The sequence below is a fragment of the Protopterus annectens genome, chromosome 14.part0 (genome assembly GCF_019279795.1).
Source record: "Protopterus annectens isolate FY-2018-M chromosome 14.part0, PAN1.0, whole genome shotgun sequence".
NCBI classification, from domain to species: Eukaryota; Metazoa; Chordata; order Ceratodontiformes; family Protopteridae; genus Protopterus; species Protopterus annectens.
Window position 1 is genome coordinate 934365158 of NC_056748.1, and position 15072 is coordinate 934380229.

The 15072-nt window shown below is 44.3% G+C and overlaps 1 protein-coding gene across 1 annotated transcript in view; it reads left to right on the plus strand.

Annotated features, from left to right (window-relative positions):
• ADK (adenosine kinase) overlaps positions 1-15072 on the plus strand; it is a gene marked incomplete in the record, with an annotated part of 3127006 nt that overhangs the window by 951777 nt on the left and 2160157 nt on the right.

Genomic DNA, 15072 nt, shown 5'->3' on the forward strand with positions numbered 1-15072 from the left:
TGCTCCACAATGTTTTGTTTGCAACTCCCAGACCTTTTATTCTAATCTTTGTCTATTCTTGGTCTGATAAATACTGCAATCTCTCTATCCTACTCTATTTCCATCAGCTCCTGTCCCTTTTGCTGACACTTTTTACATAAACCTCTCCCCATAGTGCCTTTTTTAGACAAGGTCTCAAAAACAAAATTGCTGACATGAAAATTGTGAACCATAACAAAATAAGGGTTATACTGCTAAACAATAGGAGCTGAACCAAAAACCAAAAACTTCACACCCTGGAAGCACTTCTGTCACAGAAATCTGGTTCAAGGCCTCAGAGTGTACCCCGTCCTTGCAAGGCTACAATGCCTTCCATACCTTCAGACCGCAAAACGAACATGTGAACCAAAGAAGGTGGTGGTTCTGCCTATATTAGAAATAAATTCGCCTCCCGACTATACTGGACAATTCCATGGAGTTGCTCCATGTTCAGATAAATGGGGGTCTTACCCACAGTAAAGTCATAGCTAGTTATAGATCCCCCTCCATGGATCATGATGCACACGAGCCCTACTTGACCAAACTGTAGTCAGTCCTAATGGTGCCACTCTCTGGTCAAAGGGGATTTTAATTATCCCACCATCAACTGGGAAACCTACTCCAGTCCTAGCTCACTAGCACAAAAGTTCCTTGACTTTATCTCACATGCCCTGGAACAAATTGTTCAAACCCAACAAGAGAAGCAAACACTAGGTCTGGTCCTCACTAACATGACAAACAGATGCATTACCGCAACTGTCAGGCCATCACTAGTTAAATCTGACCACAAGTCTGTTGCCTTTGAACTGGCAGTAACACCAGAACTCACAAAGGATGAAGTCAGACTTAAAAACTTCACCAAAGCAAACTATACCCTCCTAGGGGAAGGTATAAATGCATTCCAAGCCCCACCCCCAGCACCAAAGCTTACACTAAAGCCCTGTACAATCACTTGTACAAGTGTGCAGACTCTGCTGTTCCAGAGAGAATCAAAGACCGATCCCAAAGTCAAAAAAAAAAAAAAAGCTGCCCTGGTGGACATCCAGCATTGAAAAAAACTTAGCAGCCACAAGCAAGAATAGTCATAAGGCCTTTTACAGCTACATACGTTGCTTAGAATCTAGGACCCAAGCATGTGCCGAACTAGTGACTAACGGTATCACACACACTGATCCCGCAGAGATGCAAACTGGCTAGCAGGCAGATTTGGGGAAAATTTCACTCCCTTATCCCCTCCAAACTTATCACAAACCTTGCCCCCAACTTCCCCTCTACCTTACACATCTGAAGAGCAGGTCATTAAAGCCTTATGTAAGTAAAAAACGCAGCCTCTGTGGTACCAGACGGCATCCCAGGCCGTCTTTTAAACAAAGTAAAACATGAACTAGCATCACCATTAATTACCCTATTCAGTCTTGGCCTAACCACTGGCTTTGTTCATGTGGAGTGGAGAACAGCAACAGTTATTACCCTCCACAAAGGTGGCTTAGTAACAGACCCAGGGAATTATAGACCCATAAGTCTAACCAGCCTCATCTGTAAAGCCAAGGACCAAGTCTTGGACCTTGTAAATAGACATAGGTGACCTCCAAACTCTGAATCCGACTCGGTTCAGCTTCTTCAAGGGCAGATCGGTTAAACCTGGTGGATTTCTTCAAAAGTGGGACTAGGGCCATTGATGGCAAATCCGTACACACAGCATACCTTGACTTGGCAAAGGCCTTTGACACAATCCCACACTCAGGCATTAACGATAAACCTAGCAAACTGAATGTAAACTCCTTTGTTGTAAAATGTATTGCCAACTGGCTCATAAATGAGTTGCACACTATCAAAGTGGGTGACTCCACATCCACCAGCAGACCTGTCACCAGTGGGGTGCCACAGGTGACAGTACTGGGCCCCCCTACTGTTTGGTATATACTTCTCAGAAGTTCAAGCCAAATCTAAGGGGCTGTGGCTGACCAAGTTTGTGAATGACTGCAAACTGGGTGCAATTATTGAATCTCCAAATGATGTCAGTATACTTCAAGAGGGTCTATATTATAACATCGAAGTGTCAAAACTTTGAATGTTATAACACTGAACCGGAAACCTCGAAGATTGACCTGACAATACTGCGGAACATTGAATTATTTCCTAGGGAAAGAATTTGGTGGGCCGTTTCCACGGCTTCGCTATTTCCTCCACTGTGGTGCAATCTCAGAGTTGGTATATTTAAGTAGGGGGGGTGGGGAGGGGTGGGGTGGGGCACAGCCCCTCACATTAGAAATAGTTTTTGTAGTGTTTGTGTGTTTCATGTTTTTTGTACTGGAACAGCGATTTTTTTCCCAGGGAAAAAAATCACTGTTCTCAGTCTTCGGGGTTTTCAGCTTTCATGGTTTTGGGTGTGATGTTATAACATTCGAAGTTTTGACACTTCAGTGTTATAATATAGACCCCTTTTGGAGGGCCTTGCCCAGACCAATGACTGGTGTCTTAGTCACCGTCTCAAACTGAATGCAAATAAATGCATAATCATTCCCCTTGGTAAAAACAATGTCCCTTCACACTATCAAATTAACAACAATACCTTATGCACCTAGGAAGAGGTAAGAGATCTGGGATCACAAGTAGACTACGACCTTAACTTTGACCACCACCATGTGTCTGCTGTAGTAGAAGGCTTTCTCTGTAGCATACTTGATTAGCAAAGGCATCACCTGTAGAGCAAATGAGGTCATAACCCCTCTATATTCATCACTAATCAGGCCCGTAATTGAGTATAGCTCCCCTTTTGGCCATGTACTTTACAAAGAACCTGCAGCAACTGGAGATACCTCAGAGGTTTCTAACTAAGAAGATCAAGGGACTCTAGCCTGTCTGTGTAAGACATGTGCTGAAATCTCTGTTATTATACTCAGTATGGTATAAACTTCTTAGGGGAGACTTGAGCCTGGCTTACAGAGCAATCTCCAACCCAAACCTGATAAATTTGCTGCACATCTGTAAGTTAAATGGATTTACAGCTACCCTTTCCTGGGACCTAAATATGACCTGCAACTTGAATAGGACTGAGGAAGTCTCAAGCAAGAGACGAAAGCACTCCCTGGATACTTGGTTATTTTATTTTATGATTTTAAACAGTTTTATTAAAAGTTTTTTTTGATTTTCCAACCAGCTGTTTTGTTTTATTTGAATTTTGAAATAACAGCTTCACGGTTTTGTTGACTGTTCAAAAGGAACCTGGATAAGTGGATGGGGACTGTAAATTCTTACCGAGATTAGCACCCACAACCCTCTTGGACATGGGCAGTCATTACTAAATACAATCTTGGGTATTGACTAAAGGGGGTGTATATTATATCATCGAACGCATGAAAAGCGAACGATGAATAATTGACACCATGCAAGTGAAAGCTTACAATCTCGAAAGCTCAGATCAGCGATTTTTTTTCCAAGGGTAAAAAAATCACTGTTCCAAAAAAAATAAAAAAAAACAAAAAGGAAAAAAAATTGAAAGAATACATAAAGTGGGGGGGGGGGGCTTCATACCCCCCTACTGAAATATACCAGCTCCGAGATCTCAATACAGTGCTGAAAACGGCAAAGTAACGGAAGCGGCCAAGAAAATTCTTTCCCTGGGAATGAATTTGCTTAAAAGCCGCTTCGCTATTTTGCCTTTTTGTTTTAAGTTCGATCAAGATGCATTCGATAGAATGCGTCTTTGCTCATCTAATAGAAACCCAACTAGAGTATCTATGATATTACATTGGGATGAAACGGCTAGGCTTGAAATGATCTCTGGGTCGATAGCCTAGTAACCTCCTATTACACTACGTACAGTTGAGGGAAATGCTGATGAATTCCCCCATTTTATCTTGGCACCCTTTTATTCTATTCAGACATTGTAAGTTTGAGGTGTGAGTGCTTGAAAGCTGAAGCATTTGATAAAGTGCAGAGTGCAGCATTTCTATCCCATTGTTGTACAACTTGAGCAGTTTCTCTGATGGCACTTTATTGTAATGTGGTGTCCTTGCCTGGTTATCTGACATCATGAAGGCTGACAAGAGTAAAAGGCAGTGCCTTTGTCTGTACCAAAAATAATTGACTTGGCAGTTATCGAAACACAGCCACCCCAATTCTCATGTGGGCTACGGCTTGCCATTTGCATATAGGTTCATAGGTAGGTACTAGGCTTTTGGTTCTAGGGCCTGTGTAAGCCTAGCCAACAAGGTTCCCTGGCTTTTGCCACCCAAGAAAGTTATTTTCCTGTGCCCCTGTCCAGCAGAGCCACAGAAGTTCTTCAGGGTGAATTTCTTAATTCCCAAACATTCATTAAGATTTTTCCTGAAGAGTGCTAATGAGGAACTTTGCTTGACATAGATAGGTAGCTTGTTTCAGAGTATGGGAAGTCTCTGGGACAAGAATCTATACCTCCAGTATGTTTTGTTTGTGGTGACAAGGTTTAGGTCCCTAGAGTGTGTATCCCGGAGGGATTGGGATTTCTTTAGGTGTAGCATGTCCAACAGCTCTGGGTTTGACATAGCTTTGTATGTTAGGCAGAGATCACCTCGGAGCAGGCGATATACTATGGAGTAAAGCTGGAGTTTTTTGAGATGGTCAGCATAGGACATCTGTTTGAGGACCATAATCCTCTTTGTGAGGTAGTTCTGTGGCATTTTCCAGCTGTTGCAGATGTCTTGTGAGGTACATTCCAAAAGGGGCGTTGTACTCAATAATGGGTCTAATGAGAGCCAAATAGAGGGGAACAATGACCCCTTTTTTACTGGATGAGAACCCTTTTGTGATGAGGTGTGCCACGTAGAAGCATTTCCTGACTACTGTGGCGATGTGATTATCAGAGAAGAGACTACTGTCCACCTGAGTCCCAAGGTCTCTTAATCACACCTTCAGCATTAAGTGGACTGCCGCCTATGTGGTAGTTCATGGGAACAGTGTTTTTACCAAAGGGGATGATGATGCACTTTTTGACGTTTAGCTTGAGGCCATGGCTCTGACACCAGCCATCTGTCTCAGTGAGGCCCTTCTGTAGGATGTCCACGTTCTTTGGGGACTCTACTATGGCACCTAGTTTGCAGTCATCTGCGAACTTAGTCAGAGGCCCTCTGTGTTAGCCCTCACTTCAGAGAAGTAGATACCAAACAGGAGAGGACCTAGGACTGAACCCTGTGGTACTCCACTTGTAACTGGTTTGAAGTCAGATTTGGAGTTTGCAACTTTTACAGTGTGGGTTCTGTCAGTGAGCCAGTTGGCAACCCGTTTTGTGGCGTATGTATTTATACCCAGTTTAGCAAGTTTATCTGTAATTCCAGAATGGAGGATTGTGTCGAAGGCCTTGGCAAGGTCAAGATGGGCTGTGTGGACTGCCTTACTCTAGTCTGCGGTTTTGGTGACTGTTTCAAAGAAGTCAGTCAGGTTCAGGAGGCATGATCTGCCTTTCACAAACCTGAACTGGGTGGGGTCCAGACTTTGGAGGTTACCTATGTCTTTGTTTATGATTTACATGATAATGCGCTCCATGACCTTGAAGACCAGGCTCATCAGGCTAATAGGGCGATAGTTCCCGGGGTCTGTGGTAGCTCCCCCTTTGTGGGGTGGTATAACTGTTGCTGTGTGCCAATCAGAGGGTACAAAGCCTGATGTGAAGCTATGATTGAACATGGTGCTTAGGTGGGGGCCCATTCGTTCTGAAGTTAGTGTAGAACGCTGCTTGGTCTGTTGTCCGGTCCCATGGAAGCTGTGTTCGTGGCTTTGGAGCGTGCAGTGTTTACTTGTGCAGATGTGATTGCAGGGACTCAGCATTCCTCCGGTATAGATTTGGGCCCTTTAGGGGGTGAGAGGGGTGTAAAGTTAGTCCTGAACCTATCAGCCAGGATGTTGGCAATATCAGTTGGTTCTGCAGTTTTCGTGCCATTGTGCTGCAACTCAGAGCAGACCTGGGTGTTGCCATTGAGATTCTTGACATGGCTATAGAATGCTTTGTGGTTGTCCTTGGAATCAGTGGCAATCTTGTTTTCATAGTTAACTTTGCAGGATTTTATGAGGTATGTCAGTTTCTTACTGAGGCTCACCAGGGAGCTCCTCCACTCTTGGGATTTTACTTTGGTCTGCAACAGTTTCTTTCTTCTGTTTTAGAGTTTGTTTATAGCGGGGGACCACCAGATTGGCTTCTTTTTTGGAGGATAGCGTATTGGTTCTGTTTGGGATAGCATGAGCCATGCACTCGTGTAAGTGCTTATAGAGTGCATTTGTATAGGATTCTGCAGTCATAACTGCATTGCCCATCTGCATGGATGTCGTGACGTTTGCCACTTCTGTCTTAAGAAGCATGAAGTTGGCTTTGGTGAAATGTTTTACAGTGGTTTCCTTAATGGGGGGTGGAGGGATGTGGATGTCGGTGGTGATTAGCTTATGGTCGGATCTGACCAACGAGGAGTTGACTTCAGGTGTGTCACTCATGCTGGTAATGACCAGGTCTAGGATATTGTTGCCCCTGGTGGGGGTGTGGATAAGTTGATCAGGGCATTTGAGTTTATGAATTCTAGAAAGCGTTGAACAAAGGAGTTAGTACATGAGTAATTTTCCCAGTTAATGATGGGGTAGTTGAAATTGCCCATTATTAGGGGTTTGGTTAGAACCTAATATTTTCCAGTATATCAAGAAAAGAGGAGTGGGAAGTCCTGGGGCAAGCTACAATTTGGATTGCAGTTTTGCCCAGAGTTAGTTGCATTTGGATAATTTTGGATGCATTATGTTGGGCAACTAGACTCGAGGTGTGGAATATCCTTAATGAATATGGACACACCTCTGCCTTTAGTGTTCTGGTCCAGGTTAGATGGCCGAAAGGTATGGTACGAGTTATAGCCTGGTAATGTAGGCGTCCTTTCTGGAGCCTTGAACCAGGTTTCAGTCACAGCACAGATATCTATGTTCTCTATTTTAAGGAGTGTCTCAAGTGAGTGCCTTTTGAGGTTTAGACTTCTAGTGTTGAGTAGCGTTATCCTCAGTTTTTGTTTGCCTGTATCTGTTACGATGGTGAGTTTGTCATTTGAATTTTGCCTAAAAAAGGCACTATAGGGGTGGCAAAAGCCTTGGCCAGTATCCAGAATCCCAGGGGCGACAGGTGCAGGCCATCTCTAACAAAGCATCGTGGCCGGTCGACCATGTCGTCCCAGGCAGATACTGGATCCCCTTAGAATGACACCAGAAGCTTAGCCAATTGTTGAAGTCAATCGTTTTTGTCCTTGAACTGTGGTGTCATTCTGGGCGAAGGTAGGATGCTACTCTGGGCTAGTGTCATACCTGCTGGATTACAAGATCAGAGAGTTCTTCCATGTCTCTCTTCATGTAGTCCAGGGAGGTACGTCTCAGGTCGTTCACACCAACATTGACAATGACTCATATTTGTACTTGTTGTGGAGTGACCTGAGTGCGTGGGTTATGTGGCAGATCCTGGCACCTGACAGGCAGCTGACACTAGTCTGGTGAGTGGATTATCAGTGTTCCTAACTATAGAGTCACCTATGACTAATGTGTTGGGTACGTTGTTTTGTCTTCTGGGCTGTGATTGAGTGGCACAACTGAGTCTGTGGGTTATGTATCTTTTGGGTTGTGTTGAGGGGTGGAGGTTGCTTGTGTTTCTGCTTTGGAGGTCTCTGTTGCTTAGACAGATTATTATTGAGAGCCTCCATGAACGTTTTTGTTTATGTATGTGAGGGTTTAGGTGGTGTAGGTTTAGTGAGGCTTTGTGATGAGTGTGGTGTAGTGCAAGTGTTTACCTTCTCCTCTTGATTGACAAGTTCAGCCTTGGGTTGAAAGACCTTTGCTTCCAGTTTGGCTAGATAAATGCATCTCTCACAGGTTGTAGTGTTGGGTGGTAGGAGGAGAGGGGTGTTCCTGTACATGAGGAAATTGCTACATTGTCCCAATATGCCCAGATTCATCAGGTAAACAGAAGAGAACACCGGGAGTTGTCCCTTGGACATGCCTAGGTAATCACCATTTTCCTTTAGATAAGTGAGGACAGTAAGTACTAGACCTGCTTTCCTCTACACGACTGAGGAAGGTAATTACAAAATAAACTGTTAACCACTAGGTAGTGAGGAAGGTTGAGTGCTGTAGTCATTTGTAGTTCGTGTTGAGCACGAAAAGGCAGATTCAAGTGCTAAAATTAAGAATCTGGCTAGTTCTACGGGAAAAAACTGAAGAGCAGGCTTTATGGGTCTGGGAATAGTTTAACCCTAGCTAAGCAACACTGCGTGATGTGCAAACACGGGTTTTTAACTCAAAGTTGAAAGGGATAGAAACCAGCCCAAAACGGCCAATAAGTTTAATTTCAGAGCTGGAAACCACTCCTCTTGCGACAGATAGGCTGTTCTAATGCTTACAACTGTCACTGATAAGCAGAAAGACCTCTCTCTACCACAGCAAGGTCCAGACCACTCAGAAACACAGACTAAAGTCCTATAACCAGCAGATCTGGGATCCAGACCATTTTAGTATAGGAAAGGGCAGGAAACGAGAAGTACATACAGTATTATTTTGTTTAGAATTTAAGCAGCAAAAAGCAAAACAGTAAAAATGCACAGAAAACGCTGTCGCACTTGAGCATGATGCCTACAGTACTAAATACAGTTCAAATTTTAGCTTTTAAGCAGATAAATCAAGTGCACACACAGTAAAATGATTTAACAGTAGTAATATAAGGTAATAAATATAGCTATGAATATAGCTGTCTACATCTCTGCATCAGATGTAAGGATAATAATCCAGTTGGTTTCCCTGTACTCGGTATGGTTGCTAATATCGCCTTCCCTGATACTTGGGGTGGTTGTCTCTGGAACCCTAGAATTGAAAGCATGTGTGTCACCAGCTTGCACTTTCCAAATATATTATGCAGGCTAGTGACATGCATGCTTTTGGTTTTGGGGTCTTGGAGACCATTGCTCCAGGTATTAGGGAAGGTGATATTAGGAACTGGATTATTATCCTTAGAGCAGACAGGGGGAGGGGGTTGAATGAAAGGGCATCTATTAAGCCCTTGCTCAAGAAACGTAGGATTCAGAAGTAAGAGTGGACCCACTTTGCACTAATATGTTTTGCACATCCTATGAGCTATTATCGCATTTTAAAGTTTGTGATACAGAGATGTAGATTGCTATATTTATATTTATATTTGTTGTTTTGTGTATGTGTTGTGTTGTCTCTTTGTGTTGTCCATTTGTTTTGCTTGGCAGTGTATCATGAAGTTTTGCCAATTGGAGATGGTGTAGCTGCGCTTTGTCTTTTTGAGAGAATGTTTGACTTGGTTGGTGTGTCTGTGTGATTGGATGTTGATTTTTGAGTCTTTGTGGGTGGAATGTTTTTCATTTGATGTTGTGTGGTCTGATGGGGCTCATTGGTGAGAGCGCTTGCCATTTGGTTGTTCTTTTACAGTGAATTTTATGTACGGGGAGTTTGAAAACTCTGAGGGTTTGCTTGGTTGCTTTGTTGCAGGTTCTTGCACAGTGTTTATTTGTTAATGTCTGTTATGTACTTCACAGATAAAGATTCTAGTTGTCTACTGATGTACTGTCTTCTTCATCTGTAAATATGTTGTAAGTAATTGCTATGTTAAATTGTAAATCGCTATGTAATCCACTGTAACTACTGTCTGTTTATTTTAACTGTGGAGCTTTTCTCCCCGGGCCTCCACTGAAAATGGACCTACGTCCAGTCGGACACTCCTAGTCAACAAATGTGAATAAATAAACAAACAGTAACATCCACAAAAGAATTGAATGTGATATGTCAGCACTGAGTTTGTGACCTAGGGAGAGCGGCAGTATTTTGGTACCCCACCATTGAAATTTGAGAGTCATCTGTTTCAAAGCTTGCACTACACATTTTTTTTTGTTGAGTTATTTAAGAAGCTTCACATTGGTACAGTGGTGATTACTGCTTCCTTATACTGCTTTTAGTGATCTAGTTCAGCTAAGAGATGTAGTTCATATCCTTTCTCTCTCTCTCCATTTGAATTTTCATTAGGTTCTGTGGTTTCTGCCAATATTCCATAAAACTGCTACTGCAAATGAATTATCAGTCTTCCACTTTCCTTCCCAGTGTGTATTCTGCGCGTTTGAGTGTATCCTGCAATAAACTGGCATCAGAACCAGGATTAATTTCTCTGGTTTGTGTTAAGTAGTTGTCGGATTAGGATCTGGCTCCCCTCTGTTCCTCAACTAGATGAAGTAGATAGTAGAGAATGGATGCTCATCAAGACTTGGGTGACGCAGCTGTTCAGTGAAATAAAAGAGAGAATGCTTGTCCTGAGTAATGTAGAGAGCAGGCTTTGCACATAGACCATTTAAGGGGCTACTTGCCATGTGCTCATGTACACCCTGTAGCCTGGTAAATGCTGTGTTTGCAATAATGGTTGTATTTGTAGATTTTTGACAAAAGGGAGGAAAAGGTACAGTTAGTTCAGAGAACTAAAGCTCTTGACTTGAACTGTTTTATGGGCTGTGTGTGCATGGTCTGAATTTTTCCACCATCATTTACGTACTGCGAGATGTTGATCTAGTCACTTAATCAGACAGTGCTTTGGGGCAATTGGGAATTTTGGCTAGAGACTTGAATGTATTCACTCCATGGCACCCAAACGTGGCAAAAAGGAGCATTCTGCAATTATTAAAACAGGATCCACATAAAGGGCAAACTCTCAGTAAATTTGCTTGATAGACAGTACGAGTGGATAGGTTAACTTGAGTAAATGGTATTAGAATGTGACAAGCCAGTCAGTGATAACATACACACTTTTTTCATATTATAAGAGATAACTGCAGTGTAAACTAGAGTAGCAGCCCCAAAGCACTTAGAATTTTTAGTGGTAAAATAGAGTAATGTAGCTTGTTCCAAATATAAATAGATTTATAGACAAGCCCATTTCATTAAAATTTTATAGAAAAAGAAAGCTGCATGGATTTTAGACCAATCCATAAAGATAAAAATGAAGTGAATTCCTACCATTTTCCTTATCACAAGCAAATAGATTTTAGTGTACCAAAAATTCACACTGCAATTTGTTTGAGGAATCGGTTATCACCCTTGAGCAAAGTTAAGACAAATGCAGCTGTAAAAAGATAAGAGCTAAATTGAATTAGCTAAAGATCTGTTACTGTGTGTTATAGGATGTGCTAATTAAAATTTGACTAGATTTTAAATAAGGTTTATAGCATGTGACTGTTATAACAAGCTGCATATAACAAACTGTTAATCTGTCAGCTACAAAAATACCTTAACTATAAATAAAACAAATTAACTTCTTACTAGTTAAACAGTAAACAAACAGTACTTTGTAGACATCTTCTCTAACAGTTTTGCTTTTAACTCAAAGGGCAAAATTGCTCATTTATTTGAAGTGAAGGTACACAGAAATTTGTTAATCTAAAATTTAGAATCTTTATTATCCGACGTGTTGAATCTGTATCAAAATATTTTTGTGTTTAAATGTATAAATGCAAAGTCTGAACCATCAATGGACAGAAGTCAGTATATAATACGATTGGCACTTCTTAAATAAAAGTTGTTGGGAGCACATTTGGAAGTAAGTTACTTGATGGTAAATCCTGTGAGGGGGGAAAATTCTCTGTCCTTTCCAGTTTAAGTCTTGGGTTTTAACGGGTGCTGACCACATATGTAGCATTTATTAGCAGAGATGGTTGTAGAGATACTAAATATAATGAGTTGTAAAGTGTAAAATTTTAACTTTGATATCTTTCAACTATCCGTTTAATTCCTAATCTTTTCTCTACCTTCACGAGGTTCTTCGTAGTTGTTTTCTTGTAGGCTTTTCTATCTTCCTCCCCTCTTTTCTTTCCTCATGGTAGTGTGTGTGTTTGCTTGAACCAGCTAAGGCATGGCAGACACCCCAAAGCCTGGCTTAAAGAGATGCACAGTGTGTGGCCGTAAGCTTTCCCCGGCGGATGGCCACACTCTGTGTGTGGTTTGTTTGGGGGTAGCCCACTTCCAGTCCCCCTGTCCTATTTGTGCTGGGTTTAACCCTAGAGCTCTTAAGGATAGATGGGACAAACTGATTGTCAAGGGCCTATTGCCCTCCACTGCTGGGAAGGACGTCCCACCTTCCCCCGCTAAGCAAGCAGCGGCTGCTGGTTTGTCTTCCTCTTCGGCCTCTGGGACTCACCCTCCCACCAAGAGGCCCAGGGAAGGGGATAAGGTCAAGAAGGACTGGCCTCGCAAGCGCTCCCCTGACTGCTCGTTGGAAGCCGGTCCCCCACCGAAGTCTAAGCCTGTTTCATCTTGGCTCTGGTCCCCAAGGTTCTTGTTAGCCAGTCGCCCCCTAGGTCCTCTCCCCACCTACTTCGGCGGGATCCTCCCACTCTACCCGGAGCCTGTCTTAAGCGGAGATGGACAAGATGATGCAGAGATTTATCTGCACTCAGATACAGATGAGGGTCTTGCCAGGGCCTTTTCCCACCGGAGCAGGCTCCCTCCAAACAGTATTTAGACTGATCACTCCTTCTTCGATCCGTCCCGTGGTTTCAAAGCTGTTGGATCTGAGGCCGGTCAGAGTCAAGGGGTCAGTGCCGATGGTACCATGTACCTTGACTCCAGCCAGTGCCCTGAGTGTTTCAGATCAGACTAGATCGGATCAGAGCTCTCGGAGCTGTAGCCTCTGGGTCAGATCCAATGGGGTGCTCTCTGCTTCGATCTTGTCTGAGAGAAGCATCTCCCCTCGGAATCTCGGCTCCAACTCCCCAGTGGAATCGGGGGGGGGGGGAGCGACTTCCTCCAGTTTAGCCCAGGAGGTCCGTTCCCCCTCTGCATTTGACGTACTGGAGAGGGTTCTCGCAGGGTCGAGACCTCTGACTATTTAATCTTCGGAGTCCGTCCAGACCCCTCTGGTGTTGAGTGCAGGTCTGACCATCTTGCACTCTCTGGGACAGCCCATAATGCCCCAGAATGTTCCGACCTTGGAACAACCCACTTGCGAGACATCCCCAGAGAGTCCCCCTAAGGAGTCCCCCACCCCCGCAAACATATGTGTAAAAGGTGGCACTGGGACTCTCCTCCAGAGTTCTTCACTGAAGACACGGACCTGGATGAAGGGGAAGGTTCTCTAAGATCACCCCTTGAGGATGTCTCCTTTGGAGACATCATTTAAATCCTACGCCAAAGGGGGGGGGGGTCTGCCCCAAAACCAAATTCTGACAAGTCCGTGTTTCTGGAGGTATTTGCCTTGGGCCCATCTACCTCTGGGTGTCCCCCTCCTGCTGATCCACTCGTGGATCTGATTACATCTAGGGCATGGAAGGAGCCGGACACCATAGAGCCAATACCCAAGCACCCGAACAATATTTTGAGCCCTCCTGCAGACAAATTACAGTGGCACAAGGGTTCCCCTGTAGATGCTATGCTGGTGGTGGCAGCCACCAAGAAGGAACTCGCCCAGGAGAGTTCCATGGTCCATCCGCCTGACCGAGAGTAGAGGACGTTGGATCACTTTGGGAAGAGAGTCCATGTTTCGACGTTCTGCTTGAGGGCACTGAACTTCATGGTGCATGTTATTCGACTCCAGAGAGATCTGGTCAAGGAAATCACGGAGTCTACCCCAGGGACCATGTCGGCAGAGGACAGGCGGACGTTCGATGCACAAATGGCCACCCTAAAATCTGTAGCCAACACATCCATGCATTTGCTCTCCCATGCCACAGAGGGAACCGCATGGGAGGCGGGGTCAGGCATTGCCATCCGGCATCACGCCTGGCTCTGCTTGGATCAGTTCTCTGAGCCCTTCAAGGCATCTTTCACCAACACCCCTTTTGATGGTTCTTCCCTTTTTGGGAGACAGTCAGAGAGACTTTAGTCCAGAGGAAGAAGGACAGGAAGACACTGACTGCCATCGGGGTCTGCTTCTCACCTCCTCAAAGGTTCTTTTCCAGGAACCAGTGAGGCCAGAAGAAGATGTGGTTCCACAAGTCTCATGCATTTTCCCGGGATGCTCAGGACTCCTTGTCCCCCAGAGGCAGAGGGGGATAAGACAGACGCCACCCTAGAGGCAGAGGGGGTCTTAGGAATTTTGGGTCCCAAGAACCTTTCTCGGATAAACCCAGACAGCAACCCTGAGGGGTTGCCCGGCTGTCCATCTCTGGAGGCAGTCGGGAGTAGTTTATCGCTTCAGCCACTAGCACGGGAGTCCATCATTACAGATCAGTGGGTGCTGCGAGTCATATCCAGAGGATATTTCATCCCCTTAAAGGATCTACCCCCTTTCCAACAAAACTCTCCTGGACGTTATACCCGTGCAGCAGGAGGAAGCAGTAGTGCAGGTAGACTCACTGCTGAGCAAATGAGTCATCCAACCAGTCCTCCTAGACCAGTCCAGATCCGGGGTTTATTCCAGGTTCTTTTTAGTGCCAAAAAAGACTGGAGACCTCAAACCGGTATTGGATCTGTCCCAGTTGAACCTGTTAGTAACCAAGACAAAATTACAGATGGTCATGATTCAATCTATTCTGCCTTATCTACAGGACAGAGACTGGATGTGCTCGATCTACCTCCAGGGTGCGTACCATCACATCAAGATGCACAGGTGATCCTCGAGGTTCCTTCGCTTCCGGCTGGGAGCAAATCATTACCAATTTTGAGCCTTCCCCTTCGGTCTCACCACAGCCCTCTGGGTGTTTACCAAGGTAATGGCAGTGGTAGCGGCTCACCTGAGGCTTCAGGGCATTCAGGTCTTTCCGTAGCTAGAAGATTGACTCCTTACCGCACCCACAGAGCATCTATGTCAGGCCAGGGACTCCTCCTTTCAGTTAGCCAACAAGTTGGGCATCACAATCAATATGAACAAGTATGCCCTTCAACCGGTCCAGGTTGTAGATTTCATTGAGGCATTGCTGGACACAATACAATCATAGGTGTTCCTCAACTCAGACAGGTTACGCAGCTTGAGGCTACATGTCTTGTACATCCTTCAGACCCATTTGCCAACAGCCGAAGTGTTGTTAAGAGCTTTAGGTTCTATGACCGCAACAATAAATCTTCTCCCCA